The sequence below is a fragment of the Pungitius pungitius genome, chromosome 16 (assembly GCF_949316345.1).
Source record: "Pungitius pungitius chromosome 16, fPunPun2.1, whole genome shotgun sequence".
Taxonomy (NCBI): domain Eukaryota; kingdom Metazoa; phylum Chordata; class Actinopteri; order Perciformes; family Gasterosteidae; genus Pungitius; species Pungitius pungitius.
Window position 1 is genome coordinate 6538505 of NC_084915.1, and position 12027 is coordinate 6550531.

Genomic DNA, 12027 nt, shown 5'->3' on the forward strand with positions numbered 1-12027 from the left:
AATGTTGTATCAAATAAACAGGAATCAAATCAGCGTAAAGCTGACGTTCGCCTCACAAGTTTCTTATACAGAGTTTTTCATATTGAAGGTTATGCAGTAATATGTTGTAAACTTTGAATGAAAGATTTGCCCTGAAGAAAAGAGGAATAGCATAATCTAATACAGTTCCAACTTTGAAGAGGATATGCAGTGTCACGTGTGTTATTAGAAAGGTCCATTTATTGAACAAATACAACCCGTTGACTGAATTTTAAATAACCAATTCATAATTTAACGTATCGTCATTCAGCCAGATATGAAGGCGTGTATGCCACAGGCAAGAGTCGGCCACCCATTTCCCCTGTATGACACAGAGGGATATTACTGATGGTGTTCTTCCCTAAAATACATTAGGCCTGCAAGAAATATTTCATCTTATCTCAAGAGCAGATACTGCGTAAAAAAGACCAAACGCAGCAAATGTGAATCCCACCAATAACATCACATTTTATTACATTCTCATTCCACCCCACAGATGGGGAGACAATATATTTAAAATTTGACCCATGAATATTACTAGATAATCCAATTCATAGTTTTTTTCCGGTAAGTCACCTCTCCCCCGGTCTAGATGATAATCAACTTTCCCTTCAATGGGAATGAGCCGAGTGAGGCTCCCGACGGGGGCTGTGAGCAGCTTCTTCGGGGCTGCCGTGCGTCTCCGTGGACGCGATGCTTAGCGGGGCCTTTTGTGCGGCCGGTAGGATCCCACTTACTGTGAATGACGGCAGCTGTGAGGCTGCCTCTGGCAAAGAGCGACTCAAACCGTGGCTGCTCGCTCTCGCGCGGCGCCAGCTGCTCAGGCTGCGTCGCACTCCGCGGCGTATGGCCGAGGTACGACTGGCGCGGGACGCTGCCGCGCTGCTGCCGGCTACGTGGACTGCGCCCCCCCCCCCCCCCCCCCCCCTCCCCCGGCTGGGGCAAGTGTGACGGGTATGATTCTCGGGCCTCTGTGGGGGCTGCTGCTCGGCCCGACGGACTGTGGTGAGATGCTTTCTGGTGACGGAAGGGGCTTTGACTGCGGGTGCGGCACGTTTTCACTGCGGTATGCGTTGCTGGTGGCGCAGAGGCCGAAGATCAACACGACTGCAAGCGGGGCTGACTGCAGCAGCGTGAGCGAGATTCAGGTTAAGCACTGCTCACTCTGTTTGTCAAGGGGCAATCAAGTGCGAGGCTGAGAAGCTCCAGCACTGGTGCAATCTGGACACACACACACACACAGGTGAGTGGGTTTTCAGCTCCGAGGGGCGCTGGCAGTGGCACACAAGGATTGGAGCCATTTTGTTTATTGTGAGTCACGCCTACAAATGTGTCCATGATTCTAATGATTAGAATTTCCAATTCCTATCCAAAACTACTACTACTACTACTAAGTCTGTGTTCTTGTTTTAGTATTTGCATTCAATCTTTCCATGATCATGGAATGGATGAATCTCTAGAAGAGATTTTCGTTATCATGATCAAATCTATTTCTGCAAAGAGCAGTTGCTGTAAGCCATTTTCTACACAACAATAACAGCAGAATAACAATATCAACAACAGCTGCAGCAGATAAACCAGCATTCACATGAACAAACATTAGGAAGTCAATTGTAAGTGACTCCCACCACCAGGAACACATTCCACGTGTTGATAATCCTAATTCACCACGCTGTGGTGAGGACTCAAAGTAAACAGAGCGCTGCTGTCTTGCTGCAGCTGCCGTCTTGACAAAGTGCTCCGGGATGCCTTGGCTTTCGGAGGTGTTCGTGCATAACAGTTGCGCTGCTGTGAAGTGAGTGTACAGAGCACCCCGACGTTGGGTAGCTGTCAGGAATCCTCCCAAATGTCGGAGGACTGTGGACGAGGCTTTCATGCTGCAACTTGTTCACTTTGACTTGGCCCTTCATGCGGCGCGCTGACGCACTTTATGCTAAATGAAGTGTTTTTGTGATGGACTATGTCTATGCCGTCAACGAATCACGCGAGGCCTGGTGCTGTATATTACAGCCTACCTTTTTAATACAGCGTGTTGGTAAAAATCAAAGGTTAGTAGTTGTTTCTGTCTAATTGTAGGAAAAGATATGCATTTTCCCGCTCCATTTCGGGTAAACTTATACACATGAGGTACAATGGCGTGTCAGTAATTCAAGTTTGCCTAATTAAATAGACACATATTTCCCGCCCAAAGAAAGCAGTTACATTGTAAAGTCATCCTTAACTGATTATTTCACACACAAAACCTGTACAGAACTCCTCACTAAGTGCGCCTGGTGTTTGATTTTCTCTCTCCTGCCTCAGAAAGGCGAGGCAGCTTTCATTTACGTTGGTGGCGCTCATGTACAGCACGCTAGCGAGATTACAGTCTGGCCTCCAAATAAGCGGCAGCCGATACTCCCTACTTTCAATTCCCGAAGCCCTTCCCACAGTAACACAACGATAAGAACACTACATTCAAAAGTGAGCGGTTCAAAAGAAAAGAACAACATGGAGGGCTCCCAGGGATCCACTTAGTAATATCAAGACAGAAGTATATCTGACAACCCTCCCTAAGATACCCCGACAAATATTTAGTGGTTATAACCATGACTAACAGTCAGTAGTATTTGATTATTAATAAGACCGGGCAGACCCAACGCCTGATCAATAAAGATATTGTGAAGAAGCGGGTGTCTCAGGCGTGACTGCAAATGAAACTCACTGCAGCGTCTGCTGTTAACGCCGAGCCTCAGTGCCGTCATCTTCTCTAACTCGTTGTTATACTCATCGCCAATCAATGGAAAACTCTGAGTCTGATGAGACTGCCGCAGAAAGAATTGATTAATCAATTACCTAATGAAGTGAAAATATCTGATGGCAAATCCAAGAACTGATTTATTGCTTTGTTGTTTTGTTTCCTACTGGCCATTATCAGCATGGACTCGGTTTTTTGAATGGACGTGTCACTTTAATTTCCATTATTTCTGTGCCCTTTCTTTGAAAAGACTACAAGGTCAGTAAGACTCCAGCGATAGATTCATTAGAGTTTGTGTTCACGCCGCTCTGCTTTTTTCTGTTTCATCCATTCACTCCATTCTTATCCAAACTTTTTGCAAACTCAAAATACAAAGCATACAGTGATCGCATGAAGTCTGCCAACTACTTATATTTATTCATGTCCTTCTATGTATTCAATTTTTACTACGCCATTACAAAATTACTGGATCGGAATAAACAAGCCAAAAAAGATTGGAGGAAAAACTGGAGCTGCAGTCAAAGATTTGATGGTTCAAGGTTATTAAATGTTACAATTTTCTTGGTCTCGTTTGGTTATTTCTGTTGAATAATGTCATCTTGTTCTCAAAGATACAGGAGATACAGATACTATAATCAGGAAATGAATCATTAATGCTAGAATTTGTAATCATCAATCCTGTCCAACAGTATTATCTTGACATGAGTCCACGGAAACAAAAGCTGTGCTATTATTGCATTGCTCTCCGTCCCTCCAAAGGCAAAAGTGGCAGGTCTGGAAAAGGGCACGTTGTCTGGGAACCTGTGACAGGCTTTACAGGAGGACACCGTTGTCCCCTGTTCACATTCTTGGCATCAAGTCAAGCGCATTCAAGGTGGTTGTCCGAGTCCGACATGGTTGTCCCTTTGCCTGTTTGTGATGTGCATGGATATGCATCGAGGCAGAGCCACGGTCTGACCGTCGGTGACATTAGGATGGGACATTTGTGCACATTATATTGCTATATACGTATATAAGTCCATATTCTGCTTAATAGAAATATCTTGTGCAATAAAGGGACAAACTGACGCCGCACAGACAGCATATTCATTTGTTTTTAAATTCAGGGGATGAGAAAGTCTTTGCACGGCCCCTAGTTTTCAGATTAACTAAGCATGGAATCGGTATTCATAGGAATGCCCGCTAGCTCTTGTGAGGGTCTTAAACAGGTGCTGTAAGTGTCTTAGAAGCTGCAGTTCAAGAAGGTGCTGAACATTTTCCAGCTGGATAAAAAGCTGATAAAAGCTCCTCTGCTATGCCAGTCCCAACCAGGTTAACCTTTAGATGCATGAATGATATTTTGTTGAGGTATATTGTGTCTACAATTCACTTTCATGGTCCGTCAAATGCAATAAAATAGCAGTGTCTCTTGATGAAAGTGCTTGCGGGTCAGGACATTTGAGAAAATAGGTTTTATTATTACATCTCCCTTAGTTGCAAACAGTTCCGGGGGGAGATAAAAAAAAATATGTTCTTTAAATGAAATCTTATTATGTGTTGATGTTTTTTTGTCAATTATTCTGTAGCTTCCACTAGTGTTCAGTGTTATAAGTATATATACGTCTTAAGTCTAAATGCTATTTTCAGTCGTGTTGAGTGTTAGTCAGTGAAGTCTTGAGGTTTTGAGGACTGCAATATAACGGCTTAGATAAACGGCAACTTAAAGCATCTAAAATATACATAAATAACAAGATCCACAGGGGTTTCATTTTGAGGTGGCTTTCTCAACTAGTAGTAGTGTTTACATTATTCTAAATCTAATTGATTAGCTTACTTTGGTGAACTATTTCACTGCCATTAGAAATGGCCGAGTGGCCGTTTAAAATTTTAAATAACCGTGAAAAAAATGTGCCATCGCGCTCACAATGACTCCACTACAGCAATGCTCTCTTTCACCGTCTGAACGATGACGCTGCTACAAAGGGTTAAAAAAATCAGCAGAAATGCTTTTAACTAAGGCAAAAAGAGGCAGAACGACATCTCTCTTCTTCTAGCATCTTGTCACTGAATCACTGTTTTTTTCTTATTTTTTGAGAACTGCTGACGTGCTTTGGTGAAAAACCTCTCTGAACCATGACGTAAAATCCTCGAGCAGGATCCTGCGGACTGTTTCTTTGTTAAGGTTGTCTACTAAAGGTGACCATGCTGTTGCTGTCAGGGCTCCTTGGCTTATCAACAAGCTTCGAGCAAAGTAGCATCGCAATTAAATCCCATTTTTTTATCATGTTTGATGTTTACTCTTGCATCCCTGCAGCCTTGTCTGATCTTTTCTGTATTTTTGCATTAGCTATCCCCATGACTCCCTCTGCTTATTGGGACATTTTTCGTCAGTCAGTCATTATAACCTTGACTAACAGATTTCCTTTGGCAAATGCAGAAAATCTGATAGTTATTGTTCTTGACAGGAATCATTTATGGTACAATTTAAGCTGTAAAATCCCCCTTGTGCACTAAAAAGATACATTTTAGCAGCCATCATCACACCTACACAGAGTTGCACAGCAATGCAATAGTGACGTAAAACTATCTCTGTGAAGGAAATGTTTCTTTGCCATACCTGGTGCAATAAAGACTAAGCATGAGGGCGGCCAAACGCTACGCACATTAAAAAACCCACAATCTTTTGGCAGCCTGGAATAAGAAAATACAAAAAAAGAATAACACTATGGTCTCGGTAGTGAGCTTACTTTTAATTAAGGGAGCTGTTGATTTTTGTGCAGAAAGTACTTTGAGTTACATAAGAGCATTGCAGTCCTCTGCATAGGATGTAACACAGCGATACATTCAACTCGCCGCACAATGTGATGGGAGAGTTATTAAGATGACTTAATCTCCCTCTGCACAGGACCTGTCGTCTTTTTTATGAACAGATTGTTTGCACTATAAAATGTTAGGAATCAGTGTCATTATTTGGTAATTGGTCATTTATAAGCTGCAGAGCCTCCCATTCTATTTGACATTAAAACATCTCCAAGCTAGGACCATGTATAATCTTATCTCCTGTTAGATTGCACTGTGATGTAAGCGGACGCTCTCTCAGTCAGGTATTTGTCAAAATTGTGATTGAAATTTGATCAAGATTCATTGCACCTTGCCAAAGGGGGCCCACACACCAGATTCACCAATTCTTCTTCATTACATATTGTGCGTTGCGCCTCAGGCAGTTGCAAAATAACCACAAAAAACATGTTACCTTGCTCCCGTCCCACTGGTGGGTTTATTTCTCGATGTCCCTGCACAGCTTCCCAAGCCGTAAAAATGATCGGTGTTAAAGTTGGTGTCACCCCCGGAGCACTCGGGACACACTCAATTTAATCGGGGTCCATTAAAAAAAAAAAAGACAATTAAAGTTCCTCTCTTCTCTTAACATTACAGAAAGCCCTCGGGACCATTGGTTCCCAATAATCCCCCTCTCCATATCTCAAGCCAAAAACAAAGGATAACCGAGGCAACAGCATTGCGCGTCGTCTTTTTTTCCCCCTCTCCAGCACGTGTGACAAAAGTGGTGCCCGAAGCATCACATTTATAATTGCAGTCGACACCTGTGACTGAGATGGTCAGCATGATGTGTTAGAGCCTAATGAATCTGTAACTGTGCAACTGTGGTGGTTATATTTCAGAGAGATATGAAGGTAGGCAAGGGGGGTGTAGGGGAGGTTATTCAACCGTAGAGCAGTTGAATTGTGTATACCTGGGTGCCTGAAGCATCAAAAGAACACGCCACCACTCCCTCTGCACATATACCACACCTGACTGCAATTTGTGCATGCACCTTGAGTCACAACACATGCAACAGAATAGGAATCTTTGTTACACTTGAACAGCTTAAAAACCCTCAGTCCTCAGCCAACTTCAATCAAAAGCCCAATACTTAATGCTTAACTTCCTTTTCCAGCTGATCAAATTAATGCACGACTTGAGCCAATCTTCCCTGAACAAAAAACGGTTTAAGAGGTTCCTGGGTTTTGGATTAAGCAGTAAGCCACAAGACGCATAGATTTACATTCATTTTACAACAGACAAGGGCCGTTGTTCGGCTCCATTTCAGGTCTAAGATGCGAATAGGACAGTTTAGGAGTACTGCTTTTGAGAAATTTGGGTTGTCAACCTTCAAAAGGTCACAGTAAATCACGGAAGGCGTTATGGAGTTAAAGGGGAACAACACAACAGAACAGAATTCCAACATGTGATCTCCATGGCCTTGGAACATGAGCTACTCTCTTAAAGCCAGAAAAGTGACTCTCAGACATATGGTGCCAGTTGTGAACCAGAGAGTCCATTCTCATGGATTATCCATAACACATTTACCAGGTTATTCTACACTTTATGACATCACTGATTTGAGTTTTATCAATTTAGCTTTTGCATTTGGGAGGGTTCCTGTATTTGGGACTGTGTAAGATCATAGAAACAATGTGTATGTTAAAAATAGCTATAAAAATAGTCTATGGCCCTCCTTGAGCCAGAAAAAGTAAAACGTTTCTATTTGTGTTTTTGAAAACAGTATTATTTGCAAATTAGAATATCTGCGCAAAATATATGCTCTTCCTGCACGTCTCAGCTGGGCTCGGGCCGTGTCCCAATGCGACGGGTCTAAGAAGCAGCTTAGCTAATCACTGATTAAAGTTATCATTTCACAGTCCTAAAATGGACGTGGATGAAAACAGGGAGATTTTATCAAAAATAATTGATTATATAATTGATTAAGTTTTGTGGGGCTTTTGAGTTGGTCTTTCCTCAACACACTGATTGGGTGTTTCCCCAACAAACTAGGTTCATAGAATAGCATCTCAATATATATATTCAGTATATTATTGAATATATATATATATATATTCATTAATATACTGAATTGTTTGAATAATCCACCAGCCAAAATCAGGGAGTCATGTTTACAGTACGAAAAAAGACATTTTCCTTTTGGCAAGCATTCTAAAGCTAAATACTTTAAAATAAAAAATCTAATATCGATGATAATCTAACGAAAACAATTTCCACAGCAGTGTCTCCGCAACTGTAGCAGCTCTAAGAACCTTTCATCAAACAACTAGTCGATGATTTGCTCTGCACAGAATGTGCTTCTTGAAAATGTGTTATGCCGTTTTGGCAAGCAGTTCCTTTCCCTATATCACGGAAATATGTGTTCACATGAGGTTGCTCTTGTCAGGAGTCCTCCATCTCTGCCGGAAATACAGTAACAGGGATCATTTGTTTATGGAGGTTTTATGTAAGAAATTACAGCTAAGGGAGAGGAATCTGTGCAGGATTAAGATCAGTGGCAATCACATAAATGATCATAAATCAGCGGGCGTCTGATGGAAACATTATTCCAGTGTGAACAGCTTCCGTGATCAATCTCACTGCACATAAATGGGGATATGATGGAAGCTCACCAAGCCAGAGAATGAGTTAAGGTAAGTAAAAATTCTTGGAAGCGGTTGGAAATGTCGCGGCGTTAAGCGCTCTGCAGACTTTAAAAAAATATTCAATTTCTTCACTTCGTCCTACAAATGATGTTTTTGGTTGTGCTGAATCGAAGTGCGTCTCGGTTCCCACCCATCTGTATAAACCCGACGTGGCCTTCTCCTTGTACTGCCTCGTCCCGCTGCTCTGCGCCCATCATCGCCCCCCCTTTGCAGCAAAGGCGTTGAAAAACTTGCTGCTCGTAGTCCCCCGGTCATGACTGACATGGTCGTGGTCGAGGCGTCGACAGAGCTCCTGTGATTACATCCTGTCTGCTGCGATCACTGTGATTATTCGAGAGTAGCTTGACGCCGAGGCCTCCGGTCCGACAATGAGGTGTGTGGGGGGGGGGACATCGGAGCAAACAGCGGTGGAGAGAAACCATAGTATTTAGCATACCAAGTCATTTACAAACATTTTGCCCACAGTGACTTTACTTTATGGATAGAATATGTTCCTCCTGCACAAAGAAAAGAAGTGCTTTCCCATAAGTCCCTCGGGGACATTACCCACGTTTGTTTTGTGATCACTGATATGTTCTCATTTTTACTGAATCACGCCTTACTGTGCCTCCAGAAACAATATCAAATCCTCGCAACAATCTGCCTCCGGCTCCGCTACCCGCTTTGTGCGTCCGCGTGCAGCATGCAGCATCCCAAATAACAAACGGATCCTCCATCACGTTGCTTCAGATGTAGCAGGCTTCACAACAGTCCACGCACAACCTGTCCGTCTGCGTCTCTCTGGAAAAAAGGACACCTGCCTCAACAGAAATCTGCTCTCCCTGACACATTCCACGCTGGACAATAAATCCGAGTGTGCTTCCCTTCTACCATGCAGCCATTTGCTGTCAGGAAAAATAAGCGGAGAGGGGGAGGGGGGGGCCCTCTCTGCTGTGTGCGTCTCAACCGATGAAGAAACTGGCTGAGAAAAGTCATTTACTTCTGGTCACACTCTTGAGTGCAGGGAGTCATCGCATTATGGGCCCTGTATGGCGTGCAGACGCAGATATGGCAGCAGGGGGAGAGGCTGCGAGGAGCCACAGATGACTGTGCATTACATCAAACGAGAGAGGCGTGGTAAACACATGAATATGGGATGTGCAGAGGCGGAACTCCGGAAAGTGCGGCGGGCAGTCGACATAGTGGGGGATTTACGCTCCGAGCGAGAGACTCCTCGCCACCCCTGCTGATGTCCAGCAATTAAGAACCCGGGGGGGGGGCGGGGCCTGTGACACGGGGACGCCCGCATGTCGTGCACGCTATAAAAGCCGAGCGACGGCATTCCACACGTGCAAGCAGCAGGTTCGTTGGCAATTAGCAGGTTTTGCACACAGAGGTGCGGCGCACATGCTGTTTGAGATCAATGGGCGCCGAGTCGGGGACCCACACTGCTCCTCATCTGTTGCCCGTCTCTGTCTCTTGTTGAGGGGGGGGCAAAGAAACAGAGCAGTAATTTAAGAGCGTGTTGTTGGTGTTGTCTACATGCCACTCAATTTCATCAGATTGTCTTCTTTTCTTTTTTTTTTTGTTGGTGCGGGTGTTGCATGTGTGAGATGTGTTGGGATTACTTTAGTTTGCGAGACATCATTGCTCATATGTGGCTGTTACAACACTACATAACATGCATGGTTACAGGCAGAGAAGAAGTGGATAGAGAGGGAGAGAACACACAGACACACACACACACACACACACACTCACAGAAAGATATATCTGAGGCGGGTTCACTCCTCGCCAAACACACAACGTTGCATTTGAGTCATTTGGAGATGTGTGGGTGTTCCAAGGTTAAGTTGGCATTTGCTCAACAGTCTTGCCACTGGTTGCGGTGGTTTCTGACCGGATATCCAGCACGCTGGGGTCACAGCCCCCCCCCCCCCCTCCTCTGTCCTTTAATTGGTCATTAAAGGAAAGTACACACTGCCATAGTGTCGCATTGTGTTGCCATTTGACCGTTCTGAGAAGTCAAGCTGGAGAAAGCACTGAACGCCACCATTGTCCCATTCACCCCCCCCCCCTCCAGAAAAGGAAAAAAAACAAAGAAAAAGAAAAAAAATGAGGAAAAAAAACATGTGTTGCTTTACACCGCAGAATCAACACTTCGATCCCCAAACGAATCTGAATCTCACGGCAGACATCACTACAGCATGCAGCGCCGCATCCTCACATCAGCACCATGTCCTCTTCGGAGAGGGGGGGGGTGGGGGGGGGGGACCTGTTAAACCATCAATTATACTGCGGTAGCTGTGCACCAACTGCAGTTGTTGCATGTGAATGAAACATTCCCGCGGCGAACGCGTTCAATCATCTCCGGCTATCCTCCGGTGCGGCGACACGTGGCAAACCCAATAAATGACGTGACGTAAAACCAAACATAGGGAATGACAATCATTCAAATAACGTTAAATTAAAAAAAAAAACTCACCAGCAGCAATAAGGGATGCGCTCTGCTCGCTGGTTCTTCTCTCGCTCTTTCTCCCTCTTTCTGGGTTTCCGTGGAGTTAATGAGCTTCTTCCGACGCGTGGTTCCGACTGAATTCTTTTCTCCCCCAGCTGTTACTGTCCACTGGGGTTGGACATTTTCTTTCTGCTTTTTGTTTCTGTTCTTCTTGTTCTTTTTGTTCTTGTTCTTGTTCTTCTTCTCCTCCGGTGAACAAGTAGTCGGGAAATTGGCGTCCTCTCTCAAAAAAAGCCCCCCCCCCCTCCCCTCTTCAAACTACCCTTCCCGCCCCCCTCCTTGTACTCATCTAGAGATTGGCGCCGGTCAGGAGGGGCGAACCCTGAACCCGGGGGTCTGCGTTAGAGGCGAGGATCTGTCACGATCAATGCCGTGGACGCGTGCGCGAGGGTTCACTGTTAACCGACCAGCTTGTCACTGATGCTCTCGGAAGCTGGAAGGGACTCTCCCCCCCCCCCCCTTCCATCCTCTCTACCTCCCTCCTCTTCCCCCTCCTCCTCCTCCTCCTCCTCGTGTGTTATTGCACAGCTGCCTCCCAGGCGAGACACGGCGGTGAGTGGGCCCACTTATTCAGCGGGCTCCGCGCGGTTCGAGCACTGACGCAGGTGCCCAAGGTCCAGAACCACAGCTGACAGAGATGCGGAGCTCGCGGGGCCGCTGCTGACAGTGATATAGCAGTCTTATCTGAGTCATTGCAGCGGATCGCTCCCACCGCGTGACCTTGGAATGGTGTGGTCTAATCACCGGGAGCAGCAGGAGGAGGGAGGCTGGCGGGTTGGCGGGTCTGACACGGCGGGGGGGGGGGGGGGGAGAGAAGAAAGGAAGACACATCACTCCATCAGCTCAACATATGCGCAAGGTGCCCTTGTGCAAGGCATGTAATGTCACGTCTGGCCCTTGCTCATGCGGCGGCGGCTACTGGTACGGAGCTTGTGCGTGTAGTGCGCACACTCATTCCCGGAGTGCTGCAAGCCGTCTCTGAGCTGACTTTGTTACAAGATCAAATATTTCTAATGGGGAAAAAATCCGTTTTCAGGTCTCATTTAAATGACATTCTTCAACTGGATGCTTTGTTGATTGCAGAAGTCGGTTTGCAGCATCCTTTGGAGTTATTGAATTGCTCGTTCTTGAGACCACACCGGTTGCTTTTTAGTTTTTTCCTGTCAAAAGAAAACCCTGCTGAGATGGCTTTCACATGTTGCTTTCATGGTGTTATTTTTGTTGAATAGTTCATAGAAAAATCAAACTTTTCAGTGCTGGCCCTCAAGTGACTGCAGAGCTGAGGGCTTCATAACAATTTAAGAACAATTCAT

General features: G+C 45.1%; 1 protein-coding gene across 2 annotated transcripts in view; it reads right to left on the reverse strand.

Moving 5' to 3' along the window:
- Positions 1–11138, reverse strand: part of gabra3 (gamma-aminobutyric acid type A receptor subunit alpha3) — a 64496-nt gene extending 53358 nt beyond the window's left edge. For both annotated transcript variants that reach the window (XM_037467181.2, XM_037467179.2), the window contains exon 1: positions 10682–11138. The gene's annotated coding sequence lies outside the window, so the exon portion shown is untranslated. The remainder of the gene's footprint in view (positions 1–10681) is intronic.
- Positions 11139–12027: the final 889 nt, after the last annotated feature.